Here is a 16,498-nt window from a genome sequence, read left to right as displayed (position 1 = left end):
GGAACGGTGAGTGCTGATACAGTTTGGGGTCAGCAGCGCCACAGGCTCTGCCAGTGTGTGCTGCAAGCTGCCTAAGGGTCCCCGGCTCCTGATTTTTCCTCCTGAAGTCTTTCCCTTTGTTTGGATATATCAGCTAGTAACAGAGTTTTCTTTCTCCAGCCTGGACTAATAGGCTTCTCTTGCATTACTGGTTTAGGCATTTATCAAACTGAAATAATAAGGCTTTGTCTAGTCCCAAGATTAAGAATATTACAATAGGAGTAAACAGAGCCAGCCATTACTAAAGGTTCACTCTTGACTCGCTTGCTATGCAACCATACACAACCATAATTACTTTTAAAAACTCATTCAGTTGTAATACTTTACCATGATGTACAATTGTGTTTTATTATTAGTGAGTGTATAATATGTTTTGGTAATGTGAATCATGCAATACTTTAGACTCACTATTGAATTCATGTTGAAAGCTTACAAGTGATGGTAAAAAAGAAAATTGGCTGCTTTAGCAATTTTGGTAATCGGAAAAGCTTTTATTTATTTTGGATAGTTTTTATACGTTTTTGTAAATATTGCTAGGTGTAGGGACTATAAAATTCAATAAAACATTATTAAGATTTCTATGATATTGCGTCTTCCAATTTAGTTTCAAAAAATATATATCTGTAACTTAATGATATTATTTCATGGAGTCAGGTTTGATTATGGCTGCAATAGTAACGTCTTTTGCAGGTTTTCTTTGATTAGTTTCAAAAGGTTATTTTAAAAAATAGCAGTACTATTTAGGTTAATGTTATTGAGACTATCTTGTAATTATCTTCTGTTTAGCAGTAATGCCTGTAGTTTATACAATTTCAAACTGCATACATTTGTCAGAAACTATGTTAAGCTTTTATCATATTTGCATAATGCAAACTCTCTTGCCCAAAACTTGGCAATCAACTTTTTTTTATTGTTATAGATATTATTTATTTGTTGTGTCTTCCAGAAAAGAAGTCTTATAAAGTTTGTTAGTTGACAGCACTCTATGGAAAAGTACTTCACAGTATTATATCATTAGAGCTTAGCATGTACCACTGCTCTAGCTTTAGACTCATTACTGGAAATGTTGGACCTAATGCATAAAATGGTATAGTTCTCAAAAATCATATTCAATTTTAATTGTATGCTGGTGTAAGAACAATAGTCATAAATGTGTTATTTATGTAGACAAGTGTGTCATAGCACTGACCTATTCAGAAAATATAGTACTTATGACTTTTAAAACTTTAACATACATCTTATATTTAAAAAAAAACAAAACTATTTGTTCGTATAAGATTCTAATTTTTCAGATTTTTTTCAAGATTTTTTTTTCATTCTAAACTTTTTATTATAAAAAAAATGAAGAAAGATCTAAACCTAGGTACAAATATAGAGTGGAAAAGGCTTGTATGTTATCAATAGCAAATTTGGGGGGGGGGGGCTTTTACGACCTAGAAGTTTTAAATTATGACTTTTAAAATATTTACATGCATCTTATATTTTTAAAAACATTCTACTATTACAAAATTTCTGCATTCTAAATTTTGCTATTCTTTGTAAATCTAACCAAAAATAAGAAATAAGTTATTCCTTAATATTTGTAGTGTTTAATTAGTACTTGAGGCGTTGTGGCTGAGTGGCAAAGCCCTTGGCTTCTAAACTAGATGTAATGGGTTAAAATCCTGGTGAAGACTGGGATTTTTTTATTTTGGGATCTTTGGGTATTAGGGACATGTAAAGGCGGTTGGTCGTTGTGCTGGCCACATGACACCCTTGCTAACTGTGGGCCACAGAAACATTATCTTTACATTATCTGCCCTACAGATCACAATGGTCTGAAAGAACTTTACTTAACTTTGATTATAATAAAATGAGCAAATAAAATTTGTCTCTTGGGCCAGTCTGTATATTTCTATGTCTGAAACTTTTTTTTAAAAAATCAGTTCATTGAACGTTGCCAACTTCAAAGTTTTAAAAAAATTCCTGTTGCCAACTTCAGAATTTGAAAAATACTAGTTTCTAGTTGGGAAACTGACCAGTGTATTTAACAGTGAATTTAACAGTAAACAACAAGGGAATTTGCAGATACTTAGGAAGCAGCTAATGAAAGATTAATGTGCCAAAGAAATATAAGTTAGTGTGGCAGAAGCACATCAGTTAACTTGTCAGTAATGACTGCAAATAATTGTTTTTAAGCCACTAACACTGATTTGAGAATTTGTTTCACAATGTTACATATTTCACTGTGAACATGTACGAAGATGTTCCGTTGGTTCCAGGTCAATAACATTAAAAAGTATTTTTTCATGTGTACAATTATGGTGCATCTACTTTCTCATAATAAGTATGTTTCAATTCATGTACAATATAATGTATTATTTATTGATAAATAATATTTGCAGATATCAGTTTATTTATTGAATGCATTCAGAGGAAATTGCAAAAATGTTACCTTTGACCTTTTTTTTTTTAAATGATATGTTCTTGAAATAGAACTAGAAAGATATATATATATATATATTAAAAGCAAGAACTACGGGACAGTTTTGGACTGGACTATCTCAGCTAGATAAACAGATTGAACTCTTACAAGTGAGTTTTCTCCCCTATCCGAAAAAAAAAAAAAAATGCTTAGTCAAATAGTTGACAAGATGAAAACAGTTTTGAGATGGGATTTTGATCTGTGTGCTGATTCAATATTGGCTTTCACTCCTCGCCTCCATCTTCATGTTGGCTGTGTGGGTGGAGGTGAAGCACCTCGTGAGGGGGTGTGTGGAGGCTGAGAGGTCAGGGGGTTAAGAGACGTAAGACAACAGTTTCTTTCTTGGGGCTTTAAGTAGCTGTGAAGTAGCCGAGGTCTCAGTTAAAAGGGTTGGCTGTATTTGGAGTGCTATGGTTTGATTCCAGATTTAGTAACTGGCAGGGGAGGAGAGAGCTTGTGTTTTGTTTGATTCACAGCATTGTGCGATCACTTCAGACCTGGAACTGACAATGATCTGTCTTTTTTTTTTTTAACTCATTTTTTTTTTGCTGAGTAATAGTTTCTCTTGCATCACTTTATCGACCTGGTTGAACTGTGACAAATCCAAACAATAAATTACATATGGAACACTAGAATGAAAAAACATAATATCTTTGTCTGAATAATTTTTTGGTAATATGTGTGGTATATATGTGTATGAATTTTTAAATACCGGTAATTTTATTATTATTATTTTTTTTAATCATTGTACTTGGTTGACTGCTTTTATTTATGTAACACAAATACTAAAAATATTCTCTTTTCAAGTCAGAACTTTATTTCAGTGCAAAAGATTTTCATAATCAAAGACACTAAATTGCTTTTAAAATGATTTTTTGGGGGAATGTAACAATTTTTTTTTTAAGGATGATGACCCACAAGGCAATTTAATCTTGAAATTTGTTTACTACTATGCAAATTGATTATTTCCAAAAGAGCTCGAATGTGTTTCTCTTTACTTTGAGTCAATAATTTATTTTATTTATTGAGAATATTTCACAACAATGTTGAGTTCTTTGAATTGTATCATGGAAAATATTCTCAAAGCTATACAATGTCTATGTTTGCAATTTATCATGGAAAGTACTGTTTCAAATATTTCAAATATAATTTTGGGAAATAAAAAAGGTATTGACATATTGTAATATGCAAATGCACACTTTTGGACCTAACAATTCATTTGAAATTCAGTTTCTTTGATTTGAAGAACATCATTCTTGGCACCTGAATGTTTTTTCAACATTTGTATTCATTCCCAGGTTATGGCTTTCTGTTACCGATACCTGACCAATGTGAAGGTCAAATGACCTGTAAACATTTTTTTTGATGGATGAAAAGTAAACTTTAGCAATAAAAGTTTTCTCACACAGGAAACCTTTTTTTTTTTTAAATAATGAGCATATTTGTATATCTGAATTCCTCTCTCTCCTCCAAAAGTGTTTTTAATGATCCTTTTGTATATCTGAATTCCTCTCTCTCCTCCAAAAGTGTTTTTAATGATCCTTAACTCTTTCTCTCCTAACTGACGATACCAACGTTGATTCCACTAGAATGTGGTAAATAATTACGGAGAGAAAGAGTTAATGCCTAAGTTCTAGTCTTTCATTTACTGCACAGACATTGTCATAGTCCTTGGATATTTAGACATTCTATGAACAAGCATTACACAAGAAATGTTCTCATAAAGTTGTCTTTCCCTGGGTAGGCCATAACGCTGTCTTTCAAAGAATAGTTAACTCTTGACATTAGCCTGCCATTGTCTCCCTTTGCTACTTTCTTTTGGGACAATGTTGATCTTGGACCATATAACAAGCAGTGCAGCTGTGACACACTTTCACACGCTTTTTTATGATTTTCAATAATTGTTGGTGTTTAGATTTTGATTCTTGTAAGTTGATTGAACACAAATGAACTCAACAATACAAAACACATTTGCCCATATCTTAACATTTTTTTTGTTGTCAGTTTTTATTTCTTTTGAAATGATGGCCAGCAGAGAATTTTTGTAGCAAAGTGTTTTACTAATTTTTTATTTTTTTTTTTTTTAAAGACCTTCATCAATAATATTATTTGTTTCCTTGCAATTATGTATGTTTATGTGACTCTTGTTTTTTTTTAATGTTCTAAAATCACATTTTGAACTGACTTGAAAGCATTGAATAAAATATGAAATCTAAAAGAACCAAGTAGAGTTATTCTTTTTTTAGTAGTCCCCGTAGGATGGCGTGGCTATTTTTGACTGGCAACGCTGTTGTGTTTGTGTTGTCTGTCTGTCAGTTTTTAACTGAAAGTGCTGTTGTGTTTGTTTTTGTCTGTCTGTCAATTTCTAACTTGATATGCTGTTGTGTTTGTGTTATCTGTCTGTTAATTTCTAACTGGCAACGCTGTTGTGTTTGTGTTGTCTGTCTGTCAATTTTTTTTACTGAAAGTGCTGTTGTGTTTGTACTGTCTCTCGACATGTCCATTTCTAACTGAAAGCGCTTCTGATAATTTGATAGCACTAGCAGTCACTGGCTTCATCTTTCTTAAAATAGTTGAACCATTTTGTCTTTTGAAAGGGTTGCACTTTTCTTTTTAAAACTAGTATGAATAATTATGCACACAGGTATAAACTATTTTTTTAATCAGAATAAAATCTGCCTGGTGGTGTGGTATGAGATCCGGACTGTTATCGCAATAGTCACGAGTTCAAACCCTGTCCTCTGCATTATTTTTCTGGAAGGGGTTTTGGCAAGGACCTAATACTCGTCAATCTTGAAGGAAGGTTGGAAACTTACAATAAAGGAGCTTTATTCAAAGGGACTCACTTTCGTAAAAAGAGTGGATGGGGGGTGTCACAGTCTCGCTGACCTTAATTGTTATTCGTTCACCTTGGGCCAAGAAGGTGAAAAGCACGTGAAACATCTGACATAGAAAGAGGAAGTAAGAATGACTAAATTAGTTTTAGTCAGTAGTCGCTTGAAGTCAGTAGAGACAGAACACACATTTTAGTAGTTGCTTTCTGTACTTAGAGCTGGATACATATTATTGAAGTTTATTGTTACCCGCTGTGATGCGGACGAGATATAATAGTAAAGTAATATATACCCCTCTTCTAGAGGACTTTGTATATTTGCAATATTTGATACCGCTGAGATGCGGATGTAACTATATTTGAATACAGTGGATTATGTTTGTGTAACTACCAAGAAGTTGAAGTATAATATTATTGAATAAGCGTCATATTTTGTCCGCTAAAGTAGAATAGAAGTCAATCTATACTATGTATGTCTGTTACGTGTTAAGTGAAGCTCCAGGACGAACGAACCCAGCATTCTTCAACATTAAACACATCAATAACACAAACACATCGTTTACAGGGGGGGGGGGACAACATGCAGGGTAAAGACTAAGATGTTCACACAATTTTTTTTTTAAATTAAATGACGCAACTCTCTATAGTAGTTTCTTAACTGAGGGTATTACAACACTGGCTGTTAGTTTCTTAACTGCAGGGTATTACAACACTCGCTGTTAGTTTCTTAACTGCAGGGTATTACAACACTCGTTGTTAGTTTCTTAACTGCAGGGTATTACAACACTCGCTGTTAGTTTCTTAACTGCAGGGTATTACAACACTCGATGTTAGTTTCTTAACTGAGGGTATTACAACACTCGCTGTTAGTTTCTTAACTGAGGGTATTACAACACTCGCTGTTAGTTTCTTAACTGCAGGGTATTACAACACTCGCTGTTAGTTTCTTAACTGCAGGGTATTACAACACTCGATGTTAGTTTCTTAACTGAGGGTATTACAACACTCGCTGTTAGTTTCTTAACTGCAGGGTATTACAACACTCACTGTTAGTTTCTTAACTGCAGGGTATTACAACACTCGCTGTTAGTTTCTTAACTGCAGGGCATTACAACACTCACTGTTAGTTTCTTAACTGCAGGGTATTACAACACTCACTGTTAGTTTCTTAACTGCAGTGTATTACAGCACTCGTTGTTAGTTTCTTAACTGCAGGGTATTACAACACTCACTGTTAGTTTCTTAACTGCAGGGTATTACAACACTCGCTGTTAGTTTCTTAACTGCAGGGTATTACAACACTCACTGTTAGTTTCTTAACTGCAGGGTATTACAACACTCGCTGTTAGTTTCTTAACTGAGGGTATTACAACACTTACTGTTAGTTTCTTAACTGCAGGGTATTACAACACTCACTGTTAGTTTCTTAACTGAGGGTATTACAACACTCGCTGTTAGTTTCTTAACTGCAGGGTATTACAACACTTGCTGTTAGTTTCTTAACTGAGGGTATTACAACACTCGCTGTTAGTTTCTTAACTGCAGGGTATTACAACACTCGCTGTTAGTTTCTTAACTGCAGGGTATTACAACACTCGCTCTAGTTTCTTAACTGCAGGGTATTACAACACTCGCTGTTAGTTTCTTAACTGCAGGGTATTACAACACTCGCTGTTAGTTTCTTAACTGCAGGGTATTACAACACTCGCTGTTAGTTTCTTAACTGCAGTGTATTACAACACTCGCTGTTAGTTTCTTAACTGCAGTGTATTACAACACTCGCTGTTAGTTTCTTAACTGCAGGGTATTACAACACTCGCTGTTAGTTTCTTAACTGCAGGGTATTACACCTTCTTAACACAATCGTCATTCCAACAGCAACATATGCATGTGAGACATGGAAGTCATCTGCCGAAATTGAGAAAAGACTAAATGTGGCTCAACAAAAATGTCTAAGACGGATTTTAGGAGTCAGTTATAAAGATCGGGTCTCAAACAATGAAATCCTATGCCGAACTGGGAGTCGACCACTTAGTGAGGTGGTGACAAAATGAACTACGCATACCAAGAGTTGCGAAGACATGGAGGCCAATACGAGGAAAGCGCAAACAGCTTGGCGCCACACTTTCATGGAGGACATCAGAACAATGCACACCAGGTGGGAGGAGGCTTCAGACAGTGCCAGTGACAGATCTTTGTGGAGACAGCTTGCCGCCCAATGCGCTGGAAGGTGCTGGAGGATCTAAGTAACAGCCGCTGTTAGTTTCTTAACTGCAGGGTATCAAACGCCTCTCCACATTAAACAAAAATTCAGAGCAGAAATCCAGACCATTAATAGTTTAACATATAAAATGTATTATGTATGGACAAAGTAGAAGACACGTAGTTATTGAAGTTTTTAAAAAGTTGGAACTTATGAATTACAAGTAATGAAGTGTTTCCATATTATTAGGCTATAGAGACTACTTAATTTGAACAGGTTTAGCCAGAAATATTACTTCTTATATTTCCCTTTAATTGTAATTCAAGTTTTTCTTCTTCATCACACCACACCTTTTGAAAATATCCAACTTGAACCGACCCACCTCGCCATTGCATTGCACGAGGTTTAAAACAGGGGCTAGGTCACGTGATGCCCCTGCAGTATCTCAAATCGTCTGCTTAATTTTGTCACATGTTCCATTCTCCACGTCTGCAACATGCGTGCGATGGGTGGGACTGTGCATACCCACAGCTGTACTTCTTGACAGGAGATTTACTTTCCAGAGATTCTTGAGCTGCACTGGGACATGTGAGTTGTCTCCTCCACCGCCTGGAAATTACATTTCTACATGATACACGGACCTAAAGTGACATCTACCGGAAGAGGGCGCTAAATTGAAACCACGTCAAATACAGGGGCGGCACATTTTGGAAGAGGCTACACCTTACTTTAAGATGATTCGATAACAGCTGATCGCAAGTGAAATTTAGGCTAGAAATACTTTTTAAAAAGGGCTAATCTAAAAGAAAGAACTTAAAATGTAAAACTATACTTCTTAATAATGACGAGATTACTTCCCCTTTTCGATATCAAACAAAATAAATTAACAATAAATCATTGACTAATTGGTTATTTAAAAAAAAAAGATTCATGTTTCATTAGGTACAATAAATAATTGCTTAAAGTTTCAACTTGATCCATGAATGTGTGGGAAAAATAACGTGTACAATTATCTAAGGGGACAAAACCTCAATATATAGACATATTTAATCATACTTGAGTATTAATTTTCATTTTTTGCTTTCAAAAAAATAATCAATTTCCAGAAATTAATTTACTTATTGGTAAATTCTTTTATTGATTCATTTATTATCTTCGCCCATGAATAATTGTGCAAAGTTTACACTTGATCCGAGACTGTGTGTTTTTTGGAAGAAATAACCTGTTCCAACTTTTCACCAGAGTGAGTTGATATAAACTTTATAAACTTTATTTTCGTGGTAAAATTTTAAAAAATGTGAAGGGAATATTCTCTGTGTTTGACATAGATCTAGATCTAGATTCAATACAGTAGATCAGTAAAAACCACACTAAGGCCCGCAGGCCGCGGGTCAAATCCGGCCTAGTAGTCTTATAATTGTTCATGCTAACATTAATTCGCCAGTAATCCAAATTTCCACTAAGGTTTTCTTATTTAGCTGCACTATGTATCCAGTATCATCTGGGGTTCGACTTTTGCGTCTTAGTTTTCACTGTTAAGTCATTCTCTGATTTGGATGCCAGTCTGACGTTCGCTTTAGTCACTGACATGTAAAACAAAAAAACTGTTTGTAAAATGTTTGACATGTTTCGTGTGTTCCCTCAGAGTTGAAGATAATCTACTCCCTAGCCAAAACCTCCCGCAGGACGACGGGGGATGGCAGCGGGCAGGGTATGAACCCGTGACAATCGAGACGACCGAACCACACACGGGCCAGACATCCATCAATTATTGCAGAAATATCTTGTTTATAACAGCGATCATAATGTATGTGCTATTAAATACCTTCCCTCCAGGGCCGGCCTTAGGCATAGGCAAACTAGGCAGCCGCCTAGGGCCATCAATTTGGTGGGGGCTTCGCAAAAAGACTGAAAAATTATTGTTTAGACAAGAAATATCGAAACGTGTGCCCAATAGGTTTTAAATAAATAGCGTAATCTATTTTTTGGCAGTATATATTTTTTTGTTTTTCTATTTTATTTGGGGCTACCAAATTCACTTCACCTAGGGCCTCAAATTATCTAAGGACGGCCCTGCGCCCTCCTCCCCCCCCCCCCAAATAATTGTACGAAAACGCCTACGTGCTAGATTCTAGATCTATGAGTTTTTCTTTCGAAGGAAGCAGACAAGGTGCACGCCTTGAGATGCAAAATGTTGTACTTCCGGTTCAAACAATGGAACAATATCTCTTTCTCCAGCTTCCTGTCACCGCGCCCAGTCTGTACCGCGGACCTCCAGCGAGATGCCCGACCTAATTATGGTCGTCATTTAAAGTCGACAGCCTCCTGCATTTTTATTTTCTGTGTGTGTGTGTATCCCCTTTTTTTTTTTAAACCCCGTAGATAAACTACAGGTATTACACAAACAGGTGTGTCTTTTAATACACATATAGCCCTACATTAATTGTTCCGCCAGCCCCCTTCAACAAAAATGTATTTTAAACCAACGCAGTTATTAGAAAAGAAAACTTGACATTTGAAAGATCTTAGATCTTAAATAACAGGATAACAATCATGCTCAACATATACATACCACCAATACCACCTAGACTGTTATTAAAACAAGAAAAAAAACATTAAAAATACTTTTTTTATAAAGACAATACCTCCTTTATATAACTTATAGAGCGATTTTTTTCTCTTTATAATTAATGGAATGTTAGATTAAAAAATAATTAAACATTTTTAACCCCACCCGCTTCTCCCAATCTTTCTCACCGAGGCGCGGTGGCTGAAGCGCTTGGCTTCCTAACGGAGGTCCCAGGTTCGAATCCTGGTGGAGACTGAGATTTTTAATTTCGGGATCTTTGGGCGCCTCTGAGTACACCCAGTTCTATTTGGGTACCTGACATTAGTTGGGGAAAAGTAAAGGCGTTGTGCTGGCCACATGACACCCTCGTTATCCGTGCGCCACAGAAACAGATGACCTATACATCAACCATAACAAATGAATATTTACACTTAACCGGAGCAACACCTTTAGTAAAATCACTAAATTTAGAAAGCTTTCAAGACAGAAGACTCAAAAGTAAAGTAGCAATTATACATAAGACACTGAACCATAATCTTCAAATACAAAAACAAAATGTAATAAAATACTCTGAAAGACACAAAGATAAAGGCACATTCCTCGTCCCATATGCTAGGACAAATTTGTACAAATACTCCTTCTTCCCTAGTGCTATTAGAGCATGGAATAGGTTGCCTGAGCTAGCCAGTAAAACCAGTGACTTGGCAGAATTTAAGTCATTGGTTGATATGCATGACTAAATGCATGACGCGTAGGACGTAATCATCTATATAATATAATATAAGATAAGATAAGATCACAAGGTCTGAAAAGGAAACTTCTCCCCGAGAAATCATCTTGGTTAAGCGACTACATAGATCTACTACACTTTATCCAGTGATAGGTCTTTAGATCTAGACTTAGAAGACAATGCGCAAAATTTTCCTGAACATTCATTTATTAAACGTTTGAATCAATAAAGCCTTACATTCGGAAATTCCCAAACGCAATTGTCATTTCAAGAAAGCGAAAGTCCTTACAACACCAATTTCGGATCTAGACCACGATCTAGACATTAGCCAAATTTTAGGTTCTTTTTTTTTACTATGAAAAATTATAACGGTCAAACTAGAGTATTCCCCGTGTGGCCAACGAGCTAGTAACTCTTTTTCTTTTCGTTAGAGCCGTTTTTGAGATCCGTGTCCTGGTTCCACCTGGTTGTGACTTGAATGGAGGTAGCCCTATTGCTAAAAGGCAAAAAAAAAAAAATAAAAAATATCGGAACGAAGAGTAACAACTGTAATGTTTGGAAAATTTTGTTTCAGAAATGTTAAAGTCTTCATTTTTATCCTTCATGTCAAGTCAAACTCAGCAAAGCCAAATCAATAAATAGTCAACGACCATGCCTCAGATTGCCTCCAATTTGTTTTCCTAAGGCCAATAGTAATAGATGGTCAGATTACATGACGTACAATTCTTCGGCCAAGAGTTTGTTAGCCAGCTTAAACTAAGAATTCGTTGAGTGACTTTAGCAACGTTTAAGATTTTGGTAGCGACTTAGGCGATTTAAAGCAATATTGTTTGCGTTTCTAGCATTATTGATTCTCTCTCTCTCTCTGTGTCTTTCTCTCTGTCTCTCTTTTTTTCTCTTCCTCTCTTTCTCTCTCTCTCTCTATGTGTCTTTCTCTGTCTCTTTCTGTCTCTTTCTCTCTCTTTCTCTCTGTCTCTCTTTTTTTCTCTTCCTCTCTTTCTCTCTCTCTTTCTCTCTCACTCTTTCTCTCTTTCTCCCCTTTCTCTCTCTATCTCTCTTTCTCTTTCTCTCTATCTCTCTTTTTCTCTCTCACTATCTCTCTTTTTTCTCTCTCCCTATTTCTTTCTCTCTATCTCTCTTTCTCTCTATATCTCTATTTCTCTCTCTCTTTCTCTCTCTTTCTCTATCTCTCTATCTCTCTTTCCTTCTCTTTTTCTCTCTCTTTCTCTCTCTTTCTCTTTCTCTCCATATCTCTTTCTCTTTATCTCTCTGTCTCTCTTTCTCTCTATCTCTCTTTCTCTCTTTCTCTCTATCTCTCTTTCTCTCTATCTCTCTTTCTCTCTATCTCTCTTTCTCTCTTTCTCTCTATCTCTCTTTCTCTCTGTCTCTGTTTCTCTCTGTCTCTCTTTCTCTCTATCTCTCTTTCTCTCTATCTCCCTTCCCCTCTCTCTCTTTTTCTCTCTCTCTCTCTCATTCTATCACACGCACATTAAAACACATACACACACACACCTGATTAAAAGTAGAAATGCTATTTTGAAATAAGACATCTACGCCCACTAAGACATTCTTCACTTTGGTTTGAACCAATTTATCCTCAAAAGCCGCAACGAGGGGAGACCATCTGAACAAACGATTTCTTAAGCTGGAATAAAAAAAGGGAGATTTTAGCACTGAGGACAGAAATGGGCAGCTAATTAGTAGAAAAAAAATCTTTTTTTAGTTTTACATGCAGGAAATAATAATACAGTGGCACGTTAGTGCTAGAAACATATCTTTGTTTAAGAAATAAAAATCTTTTTTTAGAAATGTATCTTTGTTTTAGAAACATATCTTTGTTTAAATAAATATCTTTGTTTTAGAAATTAATCTTTGTTTTAGAGACACATCTTTGTTTAAGAAATAAATATCTTTGTTTTAGAAATTTATCTTTGTTTTAGAAACATATCTTTGTTTAAGAAATAAATATCTTTGTTTTAGAAATTAATCTTTGTTTTAGAAACATATCTTTGTTTAAGAAATAAATATCTTTGTTTTAGAAATTTATCTTTGTTTTAGAGACATATCTTTGTTTAAGAAATAAATATCTTTGTTTTAGAAATTTATCTTTGTTTTAGAAACATATCTTTGTTTAAGAAATAACTAGAACCATTTCGGAAATATACTTTTTTAAAATAAATAAAGTCTTTCCAACTCCCACCCCACTTTCTATACCGAAAAATAAAGCGTGTAAGAGAAAAAGAGAGAAAAAAAGATAGAGAGAGATTGATAGAGAGAGATTGATAGAGAGAGATTGATAGAGTGAGATTGATAGAGTGAGATTGACAGAAAGAGATTGATAGATAGAGATTGATAGAGAAGATAGATAGAGAGAGATTGATAGAGATTGATAGAGAAATAGATAGAGAGAGATTGATAGAGATAGATAGATAGAGCGAGATTGATAGAGATTGAGAGAGAGAGATTGATAGAGAGAGAGAGATAGAGAGAGAGAGAGAGTGATAGAGAGAGATAGATAGAGAGAGAGAGAGAGAGAGATTGATAGAGATAGATAGATAGAGCGAGATTGAGAGAGATTGAGAGAGAGAGATTGATAGAGAGAGAGAGATAGAGAGAGAGAGATAGATAGAGAGAGAGATAGAGAGAGAGAGAGTGATAGAGAGAGATAGATAGAGAGAGATTGAGAGAGATTGAGAGAGAGAGATTGATAGAGAGAGAGAGATAGAGAGAGAGAGATAGATAGAGAGAGAGATAGAGAGAGAGAGAGTGATAGAGAGAGATAGATAGAGAGAGTGATAGAAAGAGATTGATAGAGAGAGAGATAGAGAGAGAGAGAGTGATAGAGAGAGATAGATAGAGAGAGAGAGAGAGAGAGAGATTGATAGAGATAGATAGATAGAGCGAGATTGAGAGAGATTGAGAGAGAGAGATTGATAGAGAGAGAGATAGAGAGAGAGAGAGTGATAGAGAGAGATAGATAGAGAGAGAGAGAGATTGATAGAGAGAGATATTAAAATTCATAATCTAGAAATAATAAAATAAAAATTTAAAAAATACTTAATGCCCACACTAGAAATAAAAATTCGCTATGCCTATGACCAAGTATATGTCTAATTCTCAGGACCCGCTCCTCTGGCGTGGGCTTAAGATACATAAATGATATATACGCCTGATGTCAACTACAAACAAACCCAAAAGAAAGTAGACATTATAAAACAGTCGAGTTTTTTAAGTCATTAAACTCATTCCGGACAGGACGGAACAAGTCTTCCATTCATTGTCGCACCCGAATTCCACCTTCCGTACAGAAAGCTTCACCGGAAATCGGTCTCCATTTGACGTCTGCTGAGAATTCGATGACGTCCAGAAACCAGGACGCTACAATGTGGTTTCTTGTTTTCAACATTTTACCTTAAAATGTTGTTTGTTTTTTTAAATTATGGTCAGTGCCATCTTGATGTGGCAATTGGTGAGTCTTACTTCTTCGTTTTGTGATATTCAAAGAAAGTGACGTGAGAGAGAGAGAGAGAGAGAGAGAGAGAGAGAGAGAAAGTGAGAGAGAGGGATGGAGGTAATAAGAACTAATCTTCTTGGCAGAAAGAGAGAAAAAGTAAATAAGAGATTAGATAGATAGAGAGAGAGAAAGAGAGAGAGAAAGAGGGACAAAGAGGGACAAAAAGCGAGAGAAAGATAGAGAGGAAGGTAGAAAGAGAAAGAAAGAAAGAGAAAGAGGAAAAGAGAAAGAGAAAGAGAGAAAGAGAGAGAGAGGAAAAGAGAAAGAGAGAGAGAAAACGAGAGAGAGAGAAAGAGAGAAGGAAAGGAAGATAGAGAGAGAAAGAGAGAGAAAGGAAGATAGAAAAAGAAAGAGAGAGAGAGGAAAAGAGAAAGAGAGGAAGAGAGAAAGAAAAAGAGAAAAACAGAAAGAGGGAGAGAATGAGAAAGAGAGAAAGAGAAAGAGAGAGAGGAAGAGTAGAAAAATAAAATAAGAAATAATATTCTTGACAAAAAGAGAGAAAGAGAATCCAGAAGACAAAAAAGAGAGAGAGAGAAAGATTGAGAGAAAAAAATGAGAACAATTACCCATGTCTTTTTCTGTAATCTCAAGGTGTAATCATTGATATGAAGTGGGTGTGCGTATTTCTGGTGAAACCTTGAAAAAGGTGGGCGGATATAATGGTTGTGTATGCTGATTATATTCTAGCGAAATGACGAGGTGCTCTATCGTAATTCAAGTTCATAAAAACTAATTAAAAAGTGGAGGACGAAGGAGATAAACGAGACAATTAAGGAATGTATTTTAACCCATAAAGTGCTGAGCTTTTTTTACAATGAGTATACAAAAACATGGATTTACAATGCTAGCGTCTAGAGGCTAAAGTACCACACGCGTCTAAAGGGTTAATGAGCTACATCTTGTTTGAAGTATCACGTGACTTGTGTTTCTCCACACATCTATGTCCAACTTGAATCTGTGTACATTTATAAACAAAAAGTTCCATTCAGTTTTGATTTAACTCTTTATCTCAGTATTTATTTTCCATGTTGTGACAGAATTGTTCATTTTTCGCATGGGTACATTCTACCCTGTTATGATTAAACTTCAATCACACTTTTGTTTGTAATCAGAAAATGTTAGTTTTGGCATAGAATTATCGGAGAACGCATGCTCTTTTTATATAACACAATCACACCCTTATAAACCAAAAATTAATTTAATGTAATGGGGTCAAATCAACGATGGTATCGTCAGTTAGGAAATGGAGAGTGAAAAGAAGCTTATTCGTATTTACTTCATGTTCTATATATATATATATATATATATATATATATATATAAAGAAAACGCCTTCTCTTAGTTTGTACTAGCTGCTCGGAGCCTGAAGGTACAAACCAAGAACCGAGTAGCAACAGTTATGTAACTGCTACCATAAATCTAAATATAGCAGTGCACTTTCAATACGTTTATGCTAGTTATGCCCCCCCCCCCCCCCACCATTCGAACATATGATAACTAAGTCAACACTATGCAGCTAAAAATATGGGTACATTGATTATACCTGGCCAGAGGCGTAGCGAGCAAAACGGGGCAAGCTACTTTATTGGCGCCCCCCCCCCAATTTTCCACGGGCATCACAGAGAAATAAAGGCTGCGTGTGGCGCCCCCCCCCCTTTAGGGTGGAGTCCGGGGCATCGTGCTCTCCTTGCCTCCTTTCACTACGCCTCTGCACCTGGCCCCAATCTATTTAACCCAATCTCTTTCTTAGATGTAGAGTCTTTCTCTGAAAAGAAAAGAAGAAGGCCGAAATTGAGCCCGCTTGCCAAGAATGATACAGAAAGGGAAGAATTCGCACGGGCTATGAAGTAAATATTATAGCGTAAATATTATAGCGTAGTAAACTAAAAATAGATAGCAGTACTAAAACGTATTTTGTGAGTCTTGGGTTGAATGACCTCGCTTACATTTATGGATGGCAATTTAAGCTGCAAGAACAAGAAAGACATAGAAGAGAGAGAGAGACATACAAAGAGACAGAGAGAGACTGAGAGAGAGATAGACAAAGAGAGAGAGAGAGAGAGACAGAGAGAGAGAGAGATAAACACACAGAGAATGAGACAGAGAGAGAGACAAAAAGAGAAACAGAGAGACAGACTGATAGAGAC

Source organism: Biomphalaria glabrata, chromosome 2 (genome assembly GCF_947242115.1).
Source record: "Biomphalaria glabrata chromosome 2, xgBioGlab47.1, whole genome shotgun sequence".
Lineage (NCBI taxonomy): Eukaryota > Metazoa > Mollusca > Gastropoda > Planorbidae > Biomphalaria > Biomphalaria glabrata.
Note: the sequence above shows the minus strand (reverse complement) of the source record.